Source organism: Tamandua tetradactyla, chromosome 8, assembly GCF_023851605.1.
Source record: "Tamandua tetradactyla isolate mTamTet1 chromosome 8, mTamTet1.pri, whole genome shotgun sequence".
In the NCBI taxonomy this organism is placed as follows: Eukaryota; Metazoa; Chordata; class Mammalia; order Pilosa; family Myrmecophagidae; genus Tamandua; species Tamandua tetradactyla.
The window spans coordinates 100,340,749-100,362,384 of record NC_135334.1 but is presented as its reverse complement, the minus strand read 5'-3'; the positions used below and the strand labels follow the sequence as shown (position 1 = coordinate 100,362,384).

At 36.5% G+C, this 21,636-nt stretch overlaps 1 protein-coding gene across 1 annotated transcript in view; it reads right to left on the bottom strand.

Moving 5' to 3' along the window:
* The window catches only part of LUZP2 (leucine zipper protein 2), a 569,898-nt gene that overhangs the window by 536,150 nt on the left and 12,112 nt on the right, over positions 1 to 21,636 (bottom strand). The gene's annotated exons all lie outside the window — the stretch shown is intronic.

Sequence of the window (21,636 nt, the reverse complement as noted above, 5' to 3'; positions counted from 1 at the left end):
TTTTTGTGATTAAATAGAGCATTTAACATCTTTCTCACTTGGCAGGAAATGGTGGAACTGACCAGATTAAATCCTGAAACATTTTTAATATCCAAGATCACTAATTTGAGAACCAGACTCTTAAACCATATCAGCATTTGTCCAACATCCTTGTTTAGGCTAAATTAGATTCTGACTCATTCATGAGCTAAATAAGTAGAGATATCAATTCAACCCTTTACTACCTTTATACTTCACCTGATATTGAACTTTTTAAGGAGGCTGGACCCAAGAAGACTATACTTAAAAAAACCTTCATTTTGCATTCTTTAGAAATATATAAAGAACAATTTTTATCTAATGTTTGTCTTTACTTCCTCCAAGGCCTAAGATTAAAGATATCTCAATAGAGTCAGAGTTAACATACTAAAAAGTAATGATTCAGGCTTATAACAAAATGCAAGCCCATTGAATCTTTACCTACCCAGAGAGATTAAATAGAATCTCATTAAATAAGATTGTTATCTCCTATGGATCATTTACTCATGAGTACTGGTTACCAGGATCTGGATTTAAGCTTAGTATCCAATCTAAATGTGCTGACCTGACATAAAAAAGAACTATTTTCAATGTCTGTGGTGTAACAGATTATTCTCTGCAAATTAATAAATTTCAAATTAATTGCTTTTCACAAATAAACCAAAGCTTAATTGATGACTTTATTTTATATGAATTAACATGTATACACCTATTCACTAAACACCATTCAAAATGTAACCATATATGCTCCCTGGTATATGAAGACATTATACAAAATGTTAAAGATGTTATTGAGTAGAGGCTTTTTCCTTTGTGCTTCTCTACATTTTCACATTGTCTGCAATGTTAGGAATATATGATATTTTTATTTTGAAAATAAAACAGTAAAGTAATGTTTGCTCTTTCAAGTAAAGAGCAAGAAGCTATTTCTTGCAGCTCTCAATTTGAGGAGATAGTTCAATATTAAGCATAGTCTATAAGGACACAAAATGTGAAGAACACTTACATTTCTTAAACTATGAAGCAATTATAAGGCAGCACATAATTAAAGTAGGCACCAGAGGGATTTCCACTGTATAACCAGATGCTGATTGAAAGTAGGTCAGGGAAGCTTTATCATGGAATAACTCACCAAAGAAGATTGTTTAGAGACAATGAGATGGAGTACCTGGAGGGAAGACTCTCATGTTCAGATTACTGCATGGGTAAAGGGACAAGTTACGGCACAATGGTGTGAGTGTATGTATGTGTGTATCAGAAAAGTAGTTTTGAAGGGCAGTAACAGAGCATAAAGATAAACTGTTTTAAAATGTCTTCAATGATAAACTGTTTTAAAATGTCTTCAATGACTCCTGTGAATTATAGCTACAGAACAGAATTACATGGTAAATCTTGTTTTAAACTATCATAAATATTCTCAGCAACATCAAGACCAAAAATCCCATTAAAAAGCCAGAAGAACTTCTTATTGTCAAAAGGATCATTTTGGAGCCCTATTTATTATCTCAACTTTTCCCAATTGATTATATAAAAATCAAGAGACAGAGCATTTTAGGATTTAGAATAGGATTTAGAGATTATCTCGGAATACAGACAAACTAACAATTTAGCAAAATGCACATTTATTCAACACATGGGCCAGACTTCTGACAATAAGCTCTGAATGACACTAAGTACCCTACAATTCAGGCTTAGGAGCCTTCACCTTGTTCATATACCAATATATGCTTACAAATTCATTTAGTGTGTTCCATGGTTAAATTCATAACTTTGTGTTGCATGATTAGATGAATAAAAGCAAACTTACTTCTATAAGGAAAATTTAGAAAATAAAAACACTGCAATATAAGGCAGAAACTTAGTAGAAGTGTTCATTAGAATTAGATTCATAAAATCATGGCTGTTGAATCCCCTGTCTTCTGACTCAAGGTGTTACAAGTTCTGTTAAGAGGTTAAAGCTACAGATAATGAAGAAGATGCATGTCCTGTGAAAGCATTAGGGTCAACAAAATCATTCTATACTTTATTTCTACTGCATTTTAATGTTATTACGAAAAGCAAACATTATTGCGTGTTGTAAAACTCTGAGCCAGTTTTTGCCACGTATTTAGCTATTTAGAACAGACCCCTATGCAGCACCTAATTTCTTCAATTTTTGTAAAGAGTAAATAATAGTATTTCCAGTATTTCATTTGGTAGTGGTTAAAGGAAACCATGCATGCAAATTATAAGGCATTGCTCAAAGGGAATCATGCATGCAAACTACAAGAACATCTTTAACATTAACTTTCCAGCAATGTGTTTTATGACATACCTTTTCTGACATTCAATGGACATTTTCCAAAAGGGAAATCTGAATACAAAAAGGAAGGGCACCATCTGTTTTCAATTATAAAGCAGCTGCTCCCTTATTGTGATCTGCTTCACTGGAACCAGAGTTAATAAACTTATAATTCCAAATATATTTCCTCTTAGTTAAACTAAACGTGATGACTTTCGCAAATGTTAACTCATTACTCAGTGAAAAGTTAAGATGGCCAATGGCAAACTGATTCCAAAGTAGGTATACTATAACTATGCAACTTCATAATCAAGGTTTCCCTCCCTTAATTTAAAATGCTATATATTTTTTTTTCCTGAATTCAGCTTGGCTTCTTTTTATTCTTCTGGTGTTGTCAAGTATAATTATATTGCTGCCGGATAATATGGTTTTTAAATGATTAAAGCAAATAGCAGTGCTTATTCACAGAAATATTTAAATACAGAAACACATATCTATGAAAAAAACATCTGTTTTTTAAACTAAACTTATTGAAATTGTTTACTTTCAACATACATTATTCTGTAGGATAGGCTGCAAGCTGACAACTCCCATGAAGGTTTTTGATGACTTCCCAAAGAGAGGCTGACTGGCTAAAGTAGAGATGAAAAGTCTCTCCTCTGACTTCTGAAATAATCATTTCTCCTTTTAAAGCCTGCAACTGAATAGATGAAATGTCTCTCATAACTGAAGACACTATCCTCACTTGAATGTAGGTGGATTCAGTCAAAAATGCAATCAACTTACTGATGATTTAAGTCCATAAAATGTTCTAACAGTAACGGTTAGGCCAGTGCTTGCTTCACCAGAAACCTGGGTACCATCACCTGGCCAGGTTGACACATGAACCCAACCCTTAGAGTCCACCCTTTGTGAAATTGGAAGCTATACACATCACCTTAAATGATACTTAATCTCTAAATAAAAAAAACAATAAGGCACATTTTTCACCTAACCATATTCAGCTTTCCTTTGTACAATCAAAAATACATGTCACTACAGAATAGGATTTGAGTCCTTGAGTAATATTCACTATTGAACTTCATATCGTATAACTTAAATACTATGACATGAACACCATAACTTATATCATATGACAAGAGGATAAAATAAAGAAGAAACAAAGACATGTGCTTTGTGTACATATTCAAACATACTTATGACAAAGCAAGGAAGAAACATTCATAACCATTGCAGTCCTGATTTCTGTAACTGTTCACAGGATCGTAGCTTGTACGTCACATGACCTTCTTCTTCCACTACCCATTTCATGGTTCCTCTACCCTCAGCAAGCACCTCAGTTTGCCATTGTTCTTTGCCTGCTGGGGTGACCCAAGCTTTCATTGCTGAAGTTCCTGGGCCATTGATGATCCTGCCTGCATTGGGTTGTTGCAATGTTCCATTCATTTCAATAACAGTACATGGTGGTATTAAGAGATGCCCTAGAAGATCCCTCCTATATTCCAAGCAAAGTCTTCTTTACTTATATTGTGTAGCTGCAGTCCTAACCACCCTTGATAATCAGAATCAATCACAACAGCCAGTACAGTAATCACCTTCTTAGCCTGTGATTTAGAGGCATGAGAAGCTCAATGTGGCCAGGTGGCAGACATAACTTTCAGTACAATAGAATCATTTTAATGTCTCCTGGTGGAAGCATTCCTCCTTTTGGAACTCACTAGGGGTAATAGTGGGTGGGTTTCCCCCACAGCCATTTACACCCCTTGGTGTCTGGCTGTGGGAGAAACAGCACCATAGAGTAGACACCGATTTAGAGCATACACAGCCTCCTAAAGAACACTCCCCTAATCTTGCAAGGTATTGCCATCCAGTTGGTACAATAATTGAGTCTTCAAAAGGCCATTCCAATGTTCTATCAGTTCAGCTGCTTAAGGATGATGGGGAACATAGTAACACCAGAGAATTCCATGAGCATGTGCCCATTCCCACACTTCATTTGCAGAGAGGTGGGTTCCTTGATCAGAAACCATGCTGTGTGGAATACCACAACAATGAATAAGGCATTCTGTAAGTCTACAAATAGTAGTTTTTGCAGTAGCATTACATGCAGGAAATGCACACTCATATTCGGAGTATGTGTCTATTCCAGTCAGAACTAATTGCTGGCCCCTTCCATGATACAAGTGCTCCAATGTAATCAACGTGCCACCAAGTAGTAGGCTGAACACTTCAAGCAATAGTGTCATACCAAAGCCTGAGTGTAGGCCTCTATTGGTGACAGATTGAGCACTCAGCAGTGGCTATAACCAGGTCAGCCTTGGTGAGTGGAAGTTCATGTTACCCAGTCTATGCATAACTTCCATCTCTACCACCATGCTCACTTTGATCATGAGCCCATTAGGCAATGACGGGAGTGGCTAAGGAAAGAGGCTGACTGTTATCTGCAGAACTAGTTATCTTATCCACTTGATTGTTGAGATATTCATTTGCCAAAGATACCCTCTGGATGGCACATGAGATGTAAATAAAGTCATGCATTTTGCCAGAATCTATAGACTCAGAAAGATCTAGTGTCACACCATTTCCCCAGGCCTCTTTGCCACCAATTTTCCAATCTCTTTCCTTCCAAGTCCCTGACCACCCAGCCAAACCATTAGCAATAGCCCACAAATCAGTACAGAAACACACCTCTGGCCAGTTCTCCTTCTAAGCCAGATAAACAACCAGATGTACAGCTTAAAGTTCTGACAAATTTGAGTGGTGATTTCCTCTCACCACAGAAAAATCCCAGAAAAGGGTTGTGGTGCTACAGCTGTCCACTTTCTGTGTGTATACCTGTGTACCATGGAGAAGTATCTATAAACCAGGCCCAAGTTTTCTCTTTCTCAGTTAACTGAAATGTAAGAAACTTCCCAAGAGGCCATAGCTGTTAGCTGAGAAAGAGAAGGTAATGTGGCAGGAGTGGGGGCCATGAATATCTGGGCCACTTCCTCATGTAACTTAAGTGTGCCTTCATAACCTGCTCAAGCCCTATCTCTAACATACCATTTCCAATTATGATGGAGTGCTGCTGTGCATGCCCAAGTTTATGGCTTGGTGGGTCAAACAACACCCAGTTCTTGAGGCAACTCTTGATGACTTGGTTTCCTGATAACTTGGTGGCCCCATGGTTAAGCATTTGGTCTTTACTAAAGTCTAGTAACAGGCCAAAAGCTATTTCAAAGTTATCTGAAGAGGATAACAAGGCTTTGATCCAAAATCCTAAAAGTCTAAGAGCCTAAGATTCTCCTATAGAAGCCTGTCAAAGGATCAATATAAGCATTGATACTTCCATCACCATTGGCTTTACTGGATCATGTGGCCCAAGTGGCAGAGTAGCTAGTACAGCAGACTGAATCTGTTGCAGAGCCTCCTCTTGTTCCAGTCTCCACTTAAAAACAGTGGCTTTTCTGGTCACTTGGTAAATAGAGCAAGAGTAGCACACAAAAATGAGGACTACGTTGTCTTCAAAATCCAAAGAAGCTAACTAGGCATTATGCCTCTTTTTTTGGTCATAGGAGGGACCACATGCAGCAGCTTATCCTTCATTTTAGAAGGGACATTTTGGCAGGTCCCACACCACTGGACACCTAAACATTTCACTGAAGTGGAAATCTGTTTTATTTTCGAAGCCTTTATCTCCCACCCTCTGACATATAAATGCCTTACCATTAAGTATAGTGTAGTTACTACTTCTTGCACCCTAGAAGTAACTTATCAATATATCATCAATATAATTGACAATATGATGTCCTGTGGGAAGGGAAAATAATCAAAGTTCCTATAGACGAGATTATAACATAGGGCTGGAGAGCTGATATACTCCTGAGGTAGGAGAGTGAAGATATATTACTGGCATTGCCAGCTGAAAACAACTATTTACTGATGGTCTTTACTAACAGTAAATTATAGGTCTAGAAGAAAACAGACGTAGTGAGGGTGGGTCACAAGCAGTATTAGAAGTGTCTTTCAAGCATGACCTCAGGGGATACCACATAGATTCATCTGGTGAAAGAAGATCAATTTCCTGTGACAGAGGAGTGAGAGCTGTTTCTTCACAAGAGAAGAAACCGCTTCTGTTTATCAGGCACTACAGGGTTAATCTCTTCAGGTGGAGATAGAGGTTGGATGGCAGATTCCTCAGGGCAGACTGGAGATAAAACAGTCGGTTGGAGGCCTAGTGGTTATCTCCTCAGAGCATAGCATTACAGAATTTTTTTATCAATGACTCAGCAGCATCTAGGATTTTGATGTCCCCACTGCCGTCATTATCAACCCATATGTTCCCATTCCAATTTTCAGGATCCCATTCATTTCTAATCAATGTCCTCACTTTAACGGTAGACACCCAGCAAGCTTGAGAATTGCAATTGCATTTCACACAGTGAGACTAGGGGTCTGGTTTTTGAGATTTCACGTCTGAGGCTACAAGAAATATGATCTTTTTTCAGGGTACGTATAGAAACTTTCACATCTTTCATGCAGCACTTAAGTTGCAAATTTGAAGGCTTCAGCTCATCCTTTTCTTTTATAACTGTAGCCATCATATTTGGGAACAACCAGCCAACATCATTATACCTTTTAACTTCCAAAACTCTGTTAGGCTGTTAAAAATGCTCTCACTCAAAGCCTTGCCTCTTGCTGTATTAGTTAGTGTTCTCTAGGGAAACAAGACCAGCAACAGATATTGTAAACAGTATGAGATTTTATAAAAGTGTCTCACACAACTGTGGGGATACACAAGTCCAAATTCCATAGGGCAGGCAACAAGCTGACAACTCCCAAGAAGGTGTTTGTTGAATTCCCCAGGAGAAGCTGGCTGGCTGAAGTAGAGATGGAAATTCTCCCTTCTGACTGCTGAAGTGATCGCATTTTCTTATAAAGCCTTCAACTCACTGGATGAAATTTCTCTCATTGCTGAAGAAACTCTCTTTATGTGTGTAATGAGCCATAAATGCCATCAATTTACTGACGATTTAAGTCCACACAAAATGTCCTTCGAGTAACAGGGTACTGCTTGCTTGACTAGACAATTGGGCACCATCACACCACTTAAATTCAGATACAAAAGCCTAGATTCCAAACTCAAAAGATTAGTGTTGATTAAAACTTTCCTGATTAGTCTTTTCTCCCTACTATGGAAGAATAGAAGCTCTTGCCTGTTCTTTACTCTATAAACTTCATGTTCTTTACTTTTAAATGCATAATCTATTGTGGTATTCTACTTTGTAGTCTTTATTAGAATTCTGTACTGGGAAAAAATTCTCTTACTAGACTGTATGTCCTTAGAAAGTAAGGACTATAACCAATTTATCTGCAAACCTACAATACTGACAACCACATTAATTTTAATTCAAAAATTATTGAATAACTGCTATGTGCCGGAGACTTTTCCAGCAGTTGAAAATTAATGAATCCAATATGTTCCTCAGAGAATAAAAAAAGCTCTAAAGGCAATTTATAAAATGCTACTTATTAAATCCTTATGTACACCATGAAGTTTTAAAATCAATGAACAGGACAAAGAAAAAGCCTAAACAAATGGAAAGACATACCATGTTCATGGATTGGAAGAATAACTGTCAATATGATGTCAATTTTGCCCAAATTCAATGCAACATCAATCAAAATTCCAACAGCTTACTTGGCTGAAAATGAAAATAACATTTATTTGGAAGGGAAAATGGCCTCAAAAAGCCAAAAATTTCTTGAAAAAAGAAAAATGAGGTAAGAAGACTCACATTTCCTGACTATATGTATTATAAAGTCACAGTGACCAAACCAGCATGGTGGTGGCATAAAGATACATACACTGATCAATGGAATTGAATTTAGAGTTCAGAAATAGACCCTCATATCATTTTGACAAAGCTCCTTAGCCCAGTCAGCTAAGAGAACAATTTCTTCAATAAATGGTGCTAAGAGAACTGGATATTTATATCCAAAAAAAAAAAAAAGGAAAGAGGACCCCTATCTCAAACCTTATAAAAAATTAACTCAAAATAGATCATAGACCTAATATAAGAACCAGTATCATAGAACCCCTAGAAGAAAGTGTAGGAAATTTTTCCAAGATCTAGTGATTGGTGATAGTTTCTTTGAGTTTCTATCCAAAACATAAGCAACAAAAGAAAAAAAAAAAAAAGATAAATCAGAACTCCTCAAAATCAAATACTTCAGTGCTTCCAAAGACTTTGTCAAAAGGGTGAAAAGACAACCAACTCAGTGGGAGAAAATATTTGCACATTTTCACATGTCTAACAAGGGATTGATATCTAGAATATACAAAGAAATCCTAAAACTCAACAATAAAAGGACAAAACCTAATTTTAAAAATGGATAAAACTCATGAATAGACATTTTTCCAAAAATGAAATACAGACAGTGAAAAAGCACATGAAAAGATGCTCAGCTTCACTAGATATCAGGGGAATGCCTATCAAAATCACAATGAAATATCATCTCACACCTACTAGAATGGTGCTATTAAACAATCATGAAACTGCAAGCATTGGAGAGGATGTGGAGAAATTGGAATACTTATTCACTGCTGATGGGAATGTAAAATGGTACACCCACTGTGGAGGATGGTTTGGCTGTTCCTCAGCAAACTAACTATAGAGTTGTCTTATGACCTGGAAATCCCTACTCAGGATATACCTAGAAAATCTGAAAGCAGGGACACCAACAGAAATTTGCACATCAATGTTCATAATGGAATTATTCATAATTGCCAAAAGATGTTAACAGCTCCATCAGCAGACGAATGAAGAGACAAAGTATGGTACACACATACAATGGAGTATCATGCAATAATAAGAAGGAATGAAGTCCTGAAGCACATGACAACATAAATGAACTTGAGGACATTATGTTAAGTGGAATAAGTCCGACACAATTGGAAAAACATGTTATGGTATCATGATATGAGCTAATTATAATATGTTAAATCATAGACATAAAATATAGAATATAGGTCACCAGGATTTAGAACAAGTCTAAAGAATGGGGATTAGTTGCTTAATATGTACAGAATGTACATATTAAGAACTAGATTGAATTTAAACATTTAGAAGTGGAGAGAGGTGATGGAAACACGATCTTGTGAGAATAATTAACAGTGCTGAATGGTGTATGAATGTGATAGAAAGGGGAAGTTAAGAATCATGTATACCACCAGAAGGAAAATTGGAGGTTTAAAACATAGGATTGTATAACATAGTGAATCTTGTGGTGGGCAATGTCCATGATTAACTGTAAAAATATTCCTTCATGAACTAGAACAAATGTACAACACTATTACGAGGAGCTAATGATAGATAGGTATATGGGAAAATGTACTTATTGCAAACTAAGGACTACAGTTAACTGTAATATTTAATATTCTTTCATCAACAGTAACAAATACACCAAAACTATGGATCGATAATGGGGGGATAAGGAGAACAGGAGGATTTTGGTTTACTTTTTAATTTTTATTCTAAAGTAGATCATGGGGTTGTATGGACAACTATGTGATGATACCGTAAGCCAGTGATTGTATACTTCAGATGGTTTGTACAGTGTGTGACTTTATCTCAATGAAACTGCATTTTTTAAAAAAAAAGTAATTTACAAGTGCTGCATATTAAATCCCTGCATCTGCCATGAAGCCTTAAAATCCAAAATAGCAATAGGGAAACTCTCTTCATATTGTTAACTCAATGTTGGCAAAATTTAATTCATCACATATTCCATTTTTTTCTATTTTATGCACATAATGAATTACTTCAATTAAAACTTTCTATAAGTACTTACTTTAGGTTTTCTCTTTTTTAGATTTGTCTTCAGGGCTCAAAAATATACCTCCTATGGTCTTAGGGGTTAAGTTGTGTCTTGAACATGGCTCTGCTCATGTAGTCTCCTATGTGTGAGGTTTTCAATACCACCAGGATGACACATGCTTTCCCCTTTAGAGGACTGCTAGGGTTTAGCATATTAGGTCATTATGCCTCATTGATACTCAAGCAAAGTTGACGCATTACCAAGTTTTGTTGGAATACACAAATTTTGAAAGAAGACTTCACTGTCTTTGACTACAGTTCAGACTGTTCAAAACAAGGACAGATATGTTTGGTGGTTTTATCTTGTGGGGTCCAGGTATCACCAAAAATAATTTTGTCTGTGTTGGAGGATATGTTGTCTGAGATGGAGGATATAGATTCTAAAAATGTAATTGCAAGCTACTGAAGATAGATTTAACTTCTCAAATTAATCCAAACCAGGTTCCCTCTAAGCACAAAGGTTTAGCTATATTTAGCCCAGTTATTCCATCTTATCAAGGACTCAAAGGTTACCTGAGCCAACTATCCTCATTCAAGGTTTGAATTCAATGGACAATTTCATGGAGTGTGAAATGAATAATGATATGAACCAACTATGGAAGAGATGGCAGTGCTGTATTTGAAGAACAAGTTAACAGAGTTATCTCAGAGATAGCTTAGTACAGTCCCCACCTAACTGAAGGTAAGTAGCTATTTTAAGTGATAGCAGTATGTTAATGTGTGTACAAGAAAGTAGGGAATATAAAACTCTCCTTCAAGTTGACTAAATATAATATTAGGATGGCCAGGTATATGTATAATTGCAACTGAGGTGAAAGTGTATGAATTAGTTTATCGTATCGATTAGATGATCAGCCCAGAGGCTAAGAAACAAACAAAAGGAATACCTTTTGCTGACCAAAAGAAAAAGTGTAATGTAAATAAGCAGCCACTATTTAGATGTTCTCTAGATAAAAAGATGGGGTGATGAACTCACAGTGGGTCTGGATGACTCAGTCCTCAGGATTATTTACCTTCCTATTTCCACTTAAAGCTCACCTGGATTTCGGTTAAGTCCAGGCTCATAGCCTGTCTAGTGTCATACAGGACTGTATCTAACTCCTAGATGTGGCAATGGCCAGTTGTGGGATTTGTACAAATTCTTAACTTCTCCAATCTTTAATTTTCTCATCTGTAAAATGACTGTGATCATGGAATTTATGCTATGAGGTTAACAGGCAAAGTAATATATGTGAAAAGATAAGCACGATGCTAAAACCCATGAAAAGATTTCAATAAAGGAGAGTAAAGCTTACTTCTATTTTCATTATTGTAATTACTATTTGCTTATAACTTGGCTACCCATGAAGATGCTACTGTGGGGTAGGTAAAGGGATGACAGGAAAACACTAATATCCAGCATTGTTGTATTTTTATTTTTCATTTTCAATGAAACAAACTGGAATTTTAGTTTATATTCTGACTGCAAATGGGTGTAGCTAATATAAGTTAACAATCTGTTCTCTCCTATTTGATTCATTTCTGGGTGACCCATGCTTCAATGTACCTCTCTCTCACTCAAACAAGATGTTTGAATATACTAACAGCAAAATTTGGATAAGAGACTAGGTCACGCTTTCCAATTCCATTTCCATTAGTGACAAAATCTATTAATTATTACTTAGAAGCTTACAGAAATTTAACTTTTACCCAAAGATCCTTCTCTGCCAGTAAATTCAAAACCTCTTTATATGTACTTTCTTTCTGGACAGAAGACACAGAAATCACACCTGATAGCTATATCAGGCACATATCAAACATCAAAGTAATATCCAAATGTTATCCTAGTCACAAGTATTCCTTTCAGTAATTTTCAATCCTGTTTCCCCTTTATGTTCATAGCAGTTCCATTTTCAAATATTAATTTCTGATGATACACAGGTGAATTTTGGAGTAGATAGCAACCTTTTGTAAAATGTGATTCATTAAATTCTGTTGGTAATAATTCCACTGACTCTTGAACTGTTCTGTATTAGATGTCCCCTTCTGAGAATTCAATGGCCTGTCTCCAAAACCCTGTTGTTCAATACAACAAAATCTTTATTTTGGAACAGGGATTTTAGTATTATTAAGCTACTTCAAAATGTCACAGCTGTGTACTTTTGGCCTGAATTACAGAAATCAGATCATAAAAGTAAAGCATTTATAACTATGCCTGCATTAATACTCCTTGCTGGCATGATGCTGAGTTTATAGAGGAAGCAAAGAGATACCACAGGCCTGCTCTGTGAATATCTTCATGCCTAAAGCAAAGTTGAACTGAAGATTCCTTGCTAATTATGCATGCTCACAAATTAAAAGATCAAAATATGTTCTTGAAAAATATGTTTTGAACATTTATTCTTTCCTAGAAAATGTATATTGCTACTATAATTTAACCATATTGAGATGGGAATACTGCACTAAAATTTGAAGGCAAACTTCTCATAAAATGAACAATAAATACATAAACAATTAAACAAATAAATCTTCAGAAAATCGAATCATAAGAAGATAGCAAATTCCAGTGCATGTGCAGAAATGTCTCATTGAAACATGAAAAAAATTCCGCACCCTTTCCAAGGACTTTTCACACAGATCTTTTTTTGGGGGGACACAGAGATCATTTGAAAGAAGCAATAGGCTTGCTTTTCTAATGTATTCACAATCCCATCCCACTCCTCAAGGATTCACACTTCCTTTCTTTACTATTTTTAACGTGCTTAATGTATTATGTAATAATACATATTAAGCACAAAGTACTATAAATATGTAAAAATAGTAAAACCTACAAAGAAATAAACTTTCATTAAAAGTTTTATTTTTTTCCATAAACCTAGATCAGATTTGCCTATAGCATTAGTTATACATATTTTCTAGGTCCTCCCAGATGTCAGTTTTGCCCAATAAAATACAGGCCTCCACAAAACATAATAAAGCATAGAGTGTATGAGAAGTGATGTTAACAGTCCTTACATACAATCCTAATCATAATGACTACAACTGTAGTCAAAATAGAAAGCAAGGCCTCGGAAAAGAGGACAATAGAACTGTGACAGAATTTATTAAGTCACTCACTATTTTGCAGCTAGCTTTGAACCAGTGAAAAGACCAAGACGAGAGCAATCCTAACAGATTTGCATTAGGACCCATTATAATCTATTGCGGCTTCAGTGGTCAGTTTAATCTCAGTGCTATACTGGGGATACTCAATAAGCTTACCCTGTTTAGCAGTTTATCCTAGATTTGTTTCAAGTGCTAAAGAGGACACTCCTCTTCTCCAGGTGTGGAAGTTTGGAGTTCTGTACCCAAGGAAAACATGTTCTTAAATTTAATCTATTCTTGTGAACCCATGTAAGTAGGACCCTTTGAAAGTTTACTTCAGTTATGGTGCAACCTAACTCAATCAGAATGAATCTTAATCTTGTTAATGGAGTCCTTTTTAAGTAGAATGAAATTCAAACAGATAGAGAAAGCCACAAGATGCAAGAAGCTGAAGGTCAATGAAACCCAAAGAAAAGAGAGACCCAGAAGATGCCACCATGGGCACTGTTACATGACAAAGGAGCCAAAACCAAGGACCATTGGCAGTCAGGGCCAGAAGTCCAGTCTTTAGGAAGAAAGCACCACCTTGACCGTGCCTCGTATTGGGCTTCTATGCTCAAAACCATGAACCAATAAATTCCTGTTGTTTAACCCAACCTATTCATTACATGGCATTTGCTTTAGCAAGGAGGAAACTAAAACACCAGGCTATAAATTTCCTTTGATTTTCTTGAGATAAAATACTTCTCTTTTGCTTCTTAAACTATAATCTTCTATCTCTAGAACACCCTTAACTTACCCCAGAAGCCTAAAACTAAGAGCCTCTTTATTGTCTCAAACCCCTATTTAGAAATTGCACACATACTAATAAATAACCTGGAGAGAACTGGAAGCCAAGAGAGTAAAAGGGAGAGTGAAAAGAAAGAGGGAAGGAGACAGAACAGTGAGACTGACACAGAGACAGACACCTCAACTACACACTAAATATATATTAATTCATATTTCTCACTGAATATTTATAGAATGAATAATATACCTTCAAATTAGCTATCTGTTCTGTGAATCCAAATTGTAAAAATAGAACACTACAGGGAAAAAAGCATGCTTATCAGATTTCTCTTCTAAATAATCAAAGAACCTTACCAATTATGACTACGATGGTAAAGAGCCTGGATTATGGTTCTACTATGACTAGCTGTCTAAGCTTTAATATAATCCTCTGTAGGATATACTTAATAAATTAATCAAATGAGGCAACATGGATTAAATGAGGTAATATCAGACAAATTGAGTACTGACTCTATTACTATTGATTACTTTATTATTTAATAAAGCAAAATAAATTCATAAGACCTTTTAGCCCTTCTGGTTTAGTTTCTTGGGCTGCTCAAGAAAATACCACGAAACAGCTCGGAACATGGAACAATGGAAATTTGGTTGACCATGTTTTTAAAGCTAAAAGAAAGTCCAAATCAAGGTGTCCTCAGAAATATGGTTTCTTCCCAAATACTGGTGTTCTGAGCCTGGCTGCCTGTGATCCTTGGTTTTGGCTTTTCTGACACATGCCAATGCACATGGCAGCCTCTCCTGGCCTCTCCGTTCTCTTCTGGGTTCCACTGAATTCTTGCTTCTCTTGGCTTTCTGTCTGTCTGAATTTCATTCTGCTAATAAAGGACTCCAGTGATAGGATTAGGAGCCACCCTGGGCCACACCTTAACTGAGGTAACCTCAACAAAAGGTCCTACTTGCAATGGGTTCCAACCCACAGGAATGAATTAGAGTTAAGAACATGGAGTACATACAGCTTCAAACCACTACACACTCTGTCTCAAATAGTTGCTTCCCCTAGAACATTTTCATTTTATTTTCCAAGTCAGTAGAACCTAATGGACAGAAAGTATTAAGTAGCCCACATTGCAAAATCAATTCTGGGAAATGCCATTTTGAAAACCAAATGATGACGACTATTACTATTTCACAGGCAGGAAATAATTTTTTCAATAATAAAAAGACAGGACTTCAATATCATTAAAATTTTTAGAACCTCTTTTATACACCTTTATAGTCAGACACCAAAGGAAATTTTTCTTTAGACACAACATGAAAAATGCCCTGGAGAGCAACACAAAGCCATTTTTCACTGTCAAGATTAAATTATCTTTTAACTATCTAAAAGTATCTAATAAATTCAACTTTCTTAAATGGATTTTTTTAAAAGTAAATTATGGAAATTGGCTCAAATAATTAGTTATGCAAGAAATGAGAATGCCCTCATCATAGTGATTAATATTTTGGGAGTCATTTTGAGATATGTAAGAAAAAGTAAATATGAAAATCAGGAAATCTAATGTTTTAACACAATGCATAATATTCACATTTGGGATTCTTAACCTTTAGTAAAAATTCCTTGGACTTTTTCAAATAACCGCCTTTTTTCAAGTAACTGCCTCCTTTAAGTGAGATTTAATTTATACATTTCAACTTAGAACTCAGAGAACAGGTTAGAAATCTCTTTATTTTGCATTAGAAAAGATTACAAGAGAAAAACAATGCATAGATGGTAATGAGAAATGATCAAACCAGAAAACAAAACAAACAAAAAGAAACCATCAAATCTGGGAGAAAAAGTCACTTGGAGCTTTGGAGCATGGATTGATCACAGAGCAGATTCCATCTTGAGTGATAACAAAATTTCATATTCATATAAGACCTCACATTCCTTAGTTTTAGGTTTTGCAGCCACTTACATCTTTGAACAATATAGAGAAGTAACATATATTATGCAACACTAAATGCCAGGTATTTTCAACGTCATCTGTTAATCTTCACAACAGGACTTTCAGATTGGTTATTTTTCCAGTTTAAATGAAGAAAATATGCCATAAGAAATTTTCAATGGCTAATCCAAGATCATATAACTAGCAACGTGGATGACAGATTCAAATCCAGTTTGTCTTAGGTCAGTTTCCCTAGAAGCAGAGCACATGAAGGGTGCTCCTTCAGAAAAGTGATTTACTAGAGTGTGAACTTTCATCATAAAATGTGTCCCCGCCTGACACAGGTCAGGAAGCGGAGCTGTCATAGAATCATTCCACTGACAGTTGAGCTGGAAGGAGGCAGGGAAATGATTGTTGTATGTGTTTTCCCTTAATATCACAGCATAATTTCCTCATTCTGTGCTACAATACCTCAGGGCTATTCTCCTTCCCAACTCTACTGAAATGCAGACTGTTTGTGTTCAGGATCACTCGACTATAAGGTAAGTTCACTTGTTCTTAAACTTTTTTCACGCCACTGTACTCTCAGTTCCCCTGGGGATGAGGGATCAGGGATTCATCATCATTATCTATTTATCTCCTCTCTGCCAGCTTTTCGTGTGTATCCCTTTTACTGCCAGAGAAAAAAATTACTCTCTGCATTGAGGGGAGGACTTTCTCCCACCAGTCCCAGCACCTACCCACGCACTCTTGTTCAATGCCACTGAGGCACCACATTCAACTGTTCAGGGTACAGAGTTCACCACTCGTCTCTAAAACATTATGTTTTCATTACCTTCCAAGGGTCAACTTCTCCCCCAGACCAGATGCTCTTCTTTTTACAAAACATAGCTCGGGACAGCCCTCCTATATAGCAGAATATACTATGCTTGTACATACCAAAACACTAAATCAATTCCATTCTCATTTGATCCACCATTCAACATTCTGTTTGGCTACTCCTATTTTCCAAGCATATCACCTTTTCATCACGTCTTTCTGATAAACACCCTCCACATTCAAACCTGAAAAGTCATGGGTAGAAAAAAATGGTGAATTCCTAAAAGAGTAATTCATTCTTTTCTACCAGAATTCAGCCTTGGCTTGGTACTCATGGAATCCACTCATGTTTTCAACCTTCCTCCACTCTATCATTCCACTCACCCACTATTCATCTCCAGGAAAGGCTGTTTACAAGGATGAACATATGAGAAAATGACAGTCCTTGAGAATCCAAGACCCAAATGTAGATAAATGTTTTGAGAAAGACCCTTTACTTCCATCCCAGCAATAAACAAAGTTTACAATCCTCCCTTATCCAGCCTAGGCTTCCATAATAGAGCCTGAGCTATGGAGTTAGAAAGTCCAAGGCCCAAATCTTGGCCTGGAAACTTATTATAGCTGTTAGCACAGATGGACAGAAAGGAGCCGGAGACAAACCATATGGCTCCTGTACTACACAGACCCTGAGCATATTTAAAATAAATGATTGTCATGCTTTTTTTTAAAGAGACAGTCTTGACAGAAACACAGAAAAGTTGTCTACTGACTAAATTCACATTTTCTTAATACCTGAATGAAAACATAGTTGCTGGCCCAAGAAAAACATCATCTATTTCTTTATTAGCTGCTACGTTGATTTTAAATATAAATTAAATTAAAACTTTGCCAACAATTACTACAATGTGAAAATTATTTTATGACACTGTAGATTTTCTTTCATGTGCAAATAGATATTCCCAGTCCAGATCTACAGTGAATCCCAAGGCAGGCAAAAGTGACTTAAGTTTTAGCTATTCAGAATGTTACCCAATACACTTTTCATTCTTTCCTTTTTAAGAGAAGTTTTGTGAACTTGGTGTGTTTCTATAAATTGAAAGAAAATCATTTTAACACCTCAGGTGGGAAAAAACTATTACAATCTATTTTTATTAATAATAGAAAAAGAAAAACAGACCAAAATTAAAACTATGCCAGATGACAGAAAATGTTAGATCCAGAAAGTAAAAGACCCATTTGATAAGTCAAGCAACACTTATTATATATTAATTAATGTTGAACTTTGTGGTAATTGGTAGATGGGAACCAAGGGAAAACTCAAAGTAATCTGCATTGCTTTATCATTTGCATTTGTCCAAATTAAACAATTTTGACATTTGGAATGAAAAACCACTGTAATTACTCACTTATAAATGTTTAAAAAGTCATTTATTTAGTGAGGTCATGTTTAAGATGAGATTCTCTTGATTTTTATAAGCTGATGCTGGGTAGACAATAGAGCATGCAATGAAGGTACTGTTCTGTTTGTTTTTTTGCTTTGTCTTGGTTGTATTATTAAATATTTGCATGAGTTTTGATAAATTACTTGACATCTATGACCCATAATTAATAAATTCATAAAATGAAGGGTTGGATCAGAAAGTAAAACTTCACTAAGATTTGAAATGTCAAGATTGTAAGAGAGTTCTTGAGGCTTATGCCACCAAATTCATGCTTCCACAAATATTTGATTTCTCAGCCTTAAGACCTCCACCACATTCTACATTAATCCTGTAGAGAGATAGAGCCCCTTGGCCTCTTCTTTGCTTCCAGCACTACCCTGACTTCCCTTCCTTTCCTTGCCAACCTAGACCCCATGGTCCATTATTTCAGGCACTCTCTTATCATGACTATGAAAGCTTTCTTCCAACTAGACAAAAATGCAAAGAGAATGTTTTTTCAAACTTCATGCCTCCCCACCCCCCAGGGAAAGTTCCTTGCAAAGGAATAATTTGAGAACACTGCAGTCCCTGGTATTCAAAAATCCAACCATAGATAAACGTGGATACTAGTGAATATCATCAGAGTGAGATTTGGAGGTTAGTCTTGGGAAAGACCCTTTGCTTCTTTGCAAACGACCCTTTGTTGTAGTCAGATTCAGTTGTCAACTTGGTCAGGTGAAGGCATCTAGTTTTGTTGCTGCGGACATGAGCCAATGGTACTCATTTGTTGCTAATTCCATCTGCAGTCTGCTAGGAGGCGTGCCTGCTGCAATGAATGACGTTTGATGTAATTGGCTGGTGCTTAAATGAGAGAGCTCAAGGTAGCACAGCCTAAGCAGCTCAGCATGCCTCATCTCGGTACTCACAGCTCAGCCCAGGCCTTTGGAGATGCAGAAAGAAGTCACCCCGGGGAAAGTTGTTGGAACCCAGAGGCCTGGAGAGAAGGCCAGCAGAGACCATCCTGTGCCTTCCCACATAAGAAAGAACCTCAGTGGAAAGTTAGCTGCCCTTCCTCTGAAGCACTAACAAAATAAATCCCCTTTTATTAAAAGCCAATCCGCCTCTGGTGTGTTGCATTCTGGCAGCTAGCAAACTAGGACACCCTTGTAGTCAGCAAGGCTAACGGGTGGGAAGAATAAATCCCATCTAGGATTAAAAACTCAAATCCCTTCAGAAGCTTAGCAAGTTAACATGAATGAGTGAGGTGGGTTGGATATAACAATAGAGATGAGTAGGGACTGAAGTACTTTAGAGCACTCACCCCCTGTCTAAGGACATTTAAAATCCAACATTTCATTTCATAGAACACTATGAAAATCAAATAAAACATAAGTAAAGGTCTTGTCCTCCTAGTTCACGCTTTAAAAATTATATCTCAGTATCCATGGTGTCTAAGGCTTAATCTTCAAATAAAGGAATTTAATCTGATTGGAATTATTGCACAGAAACTTTTATTTTCCATAAGTATAGTAAAATATATCATTATTTACTTAAAATGTTAAAAATAATCTACATCATATTCTCTATGTATTTGCTTTCTATTCACAAAAAAGAACACAAAACAATTAAAAGTCAATTTGAGTTATTTAGTAAACATTGAAGCACTAAGTACCTGTTATGTATACTTCATAGTATAAAATCATAAGATACATGTGAAATTTACTATTAAATTGGTCACCTTCAGAAAGCATATACTATATTCAAGATTCTACCAGCTATTGATATTATTTTATCCCTGGTAAATATCTAAAAGGAACACATAATCATTAACTATGAAGACCCCCATTTTTTTAGCTTAAAGTATTCCTTTGTTTGGTCACCATCTCCTCATCTGTACCCAATGCCATACGCTTTTATGTTCCCCGTAAACTAAAACAGTGCCTTTAATGCAGAATATTTGCTATTATCTAAGCTTTCTCTTTCCCTAATGAGAGGCACCCAGCTTCTACTTCACTGTATTGAAGAGTAATTCTACTTCATTGAAGACTTTTACTCATTGGCACTGAAAAAAAAAAATGGAGAATTTTACCTCATTGGAATCCCTTATCTAGCGGAAAAGCAGTCAGAAAGGAAGACAAAGTTAGCATGACAAAAGAAAGCACTTCCTCCCATATCTGTTTTCCCTTTCTCTCATAGTAATAAAGCCCTGATGTTTACCTCAGTACACTGCTCGGATGAAGGACTACTAGCCCCAGTCTCCTTTTAGCTGGATGCAGCTATTCTTCTAATTTTAGCAAACATAAGGTATTTGTAAAAGGAAGTCAGTGATGTGAGCTCCCCAGCCAGGTTGGCCCGTGAAGGCAGATGCCATCAGGAGCCTGGCTCCCCGGGGTAAGGCCAACGGATCCATTAGGCCCGGTAGGCACAACGCCTGGGCCCAATCGTACTTTTAGGGGCCTATGGATATGTTTTAGATTCTTTAAAAGGGCAAAGAATAAAATGAAATATTAAGTTAAAGAAAATGCTTAATACACAATACAATGTCCATCTGTGCATGAGCACAGTCACCAAACATAACCATTAACATATTTATAGAGGAAGGCCTGGAAAGGCAAAAGTGCTGCAGACCAACAAAAGGCGGTGTGTCCCCTGCTTGTTGACCACTGAGACCCAACCAGCCTTCCCCTGTGCATATTTTACATGTGAGAATATAAGCATATATCTTTATTTAAGGCACTATAATTTGGAGTTTTCTGACACCAAGAAACTGAATTGCAGCTGATTAAGGGACAGTGTCTTCAGGCAGCCACTGACATTGACTTACATAAAAAGCAAAGGATCAAAGTATGTTCCATGTAACATGTTAAGAACTTCATATGCACCACATGTTTTAACCCTTTCAGGTTAACAGCTTAACCTTTAACCTTTCAGGTTAACATCTTCCAAATATTAAGACAAGGGGCACCATAATGTAAACCCAGATTGGTTTTCGCCATCAGATGTTCCCCTGACTGTTTCTGTTTAAGGCACAAGAGCTGGCTGGGTAGCAACTTTGCCTCCTTTACATTCCAACTTTCTCAGTGCCACCAGCTCTGCTGTCAGGAAAGTACCACGCAGAGAAGGCACTGAGTGTGGGCCACTTAGCTTTATGAACAGCCTCCTCATCTATAAAATGTGATTATTACTCATTGCTGTATAGGGTGCTAAAGATAAATGGACATATTCCAAACAAAAATTTTCTTTTATTCTCATTTTAAGGAGGATAGTGGATGAATAGGAAATCACCATACTGATTAAAGGAAACAAGCTAATAGTACTGTGTTAGCAAACAACACCTATTTTCAAGGAAAAGTTTCCAAAGAATTGTAAAATGCCTAACTGTAAAATGCATAACATAAAAAGACAGAGGTAGAGAGACATAGAGACAGAGATGCAGAGGGATAGGTAAATATTCA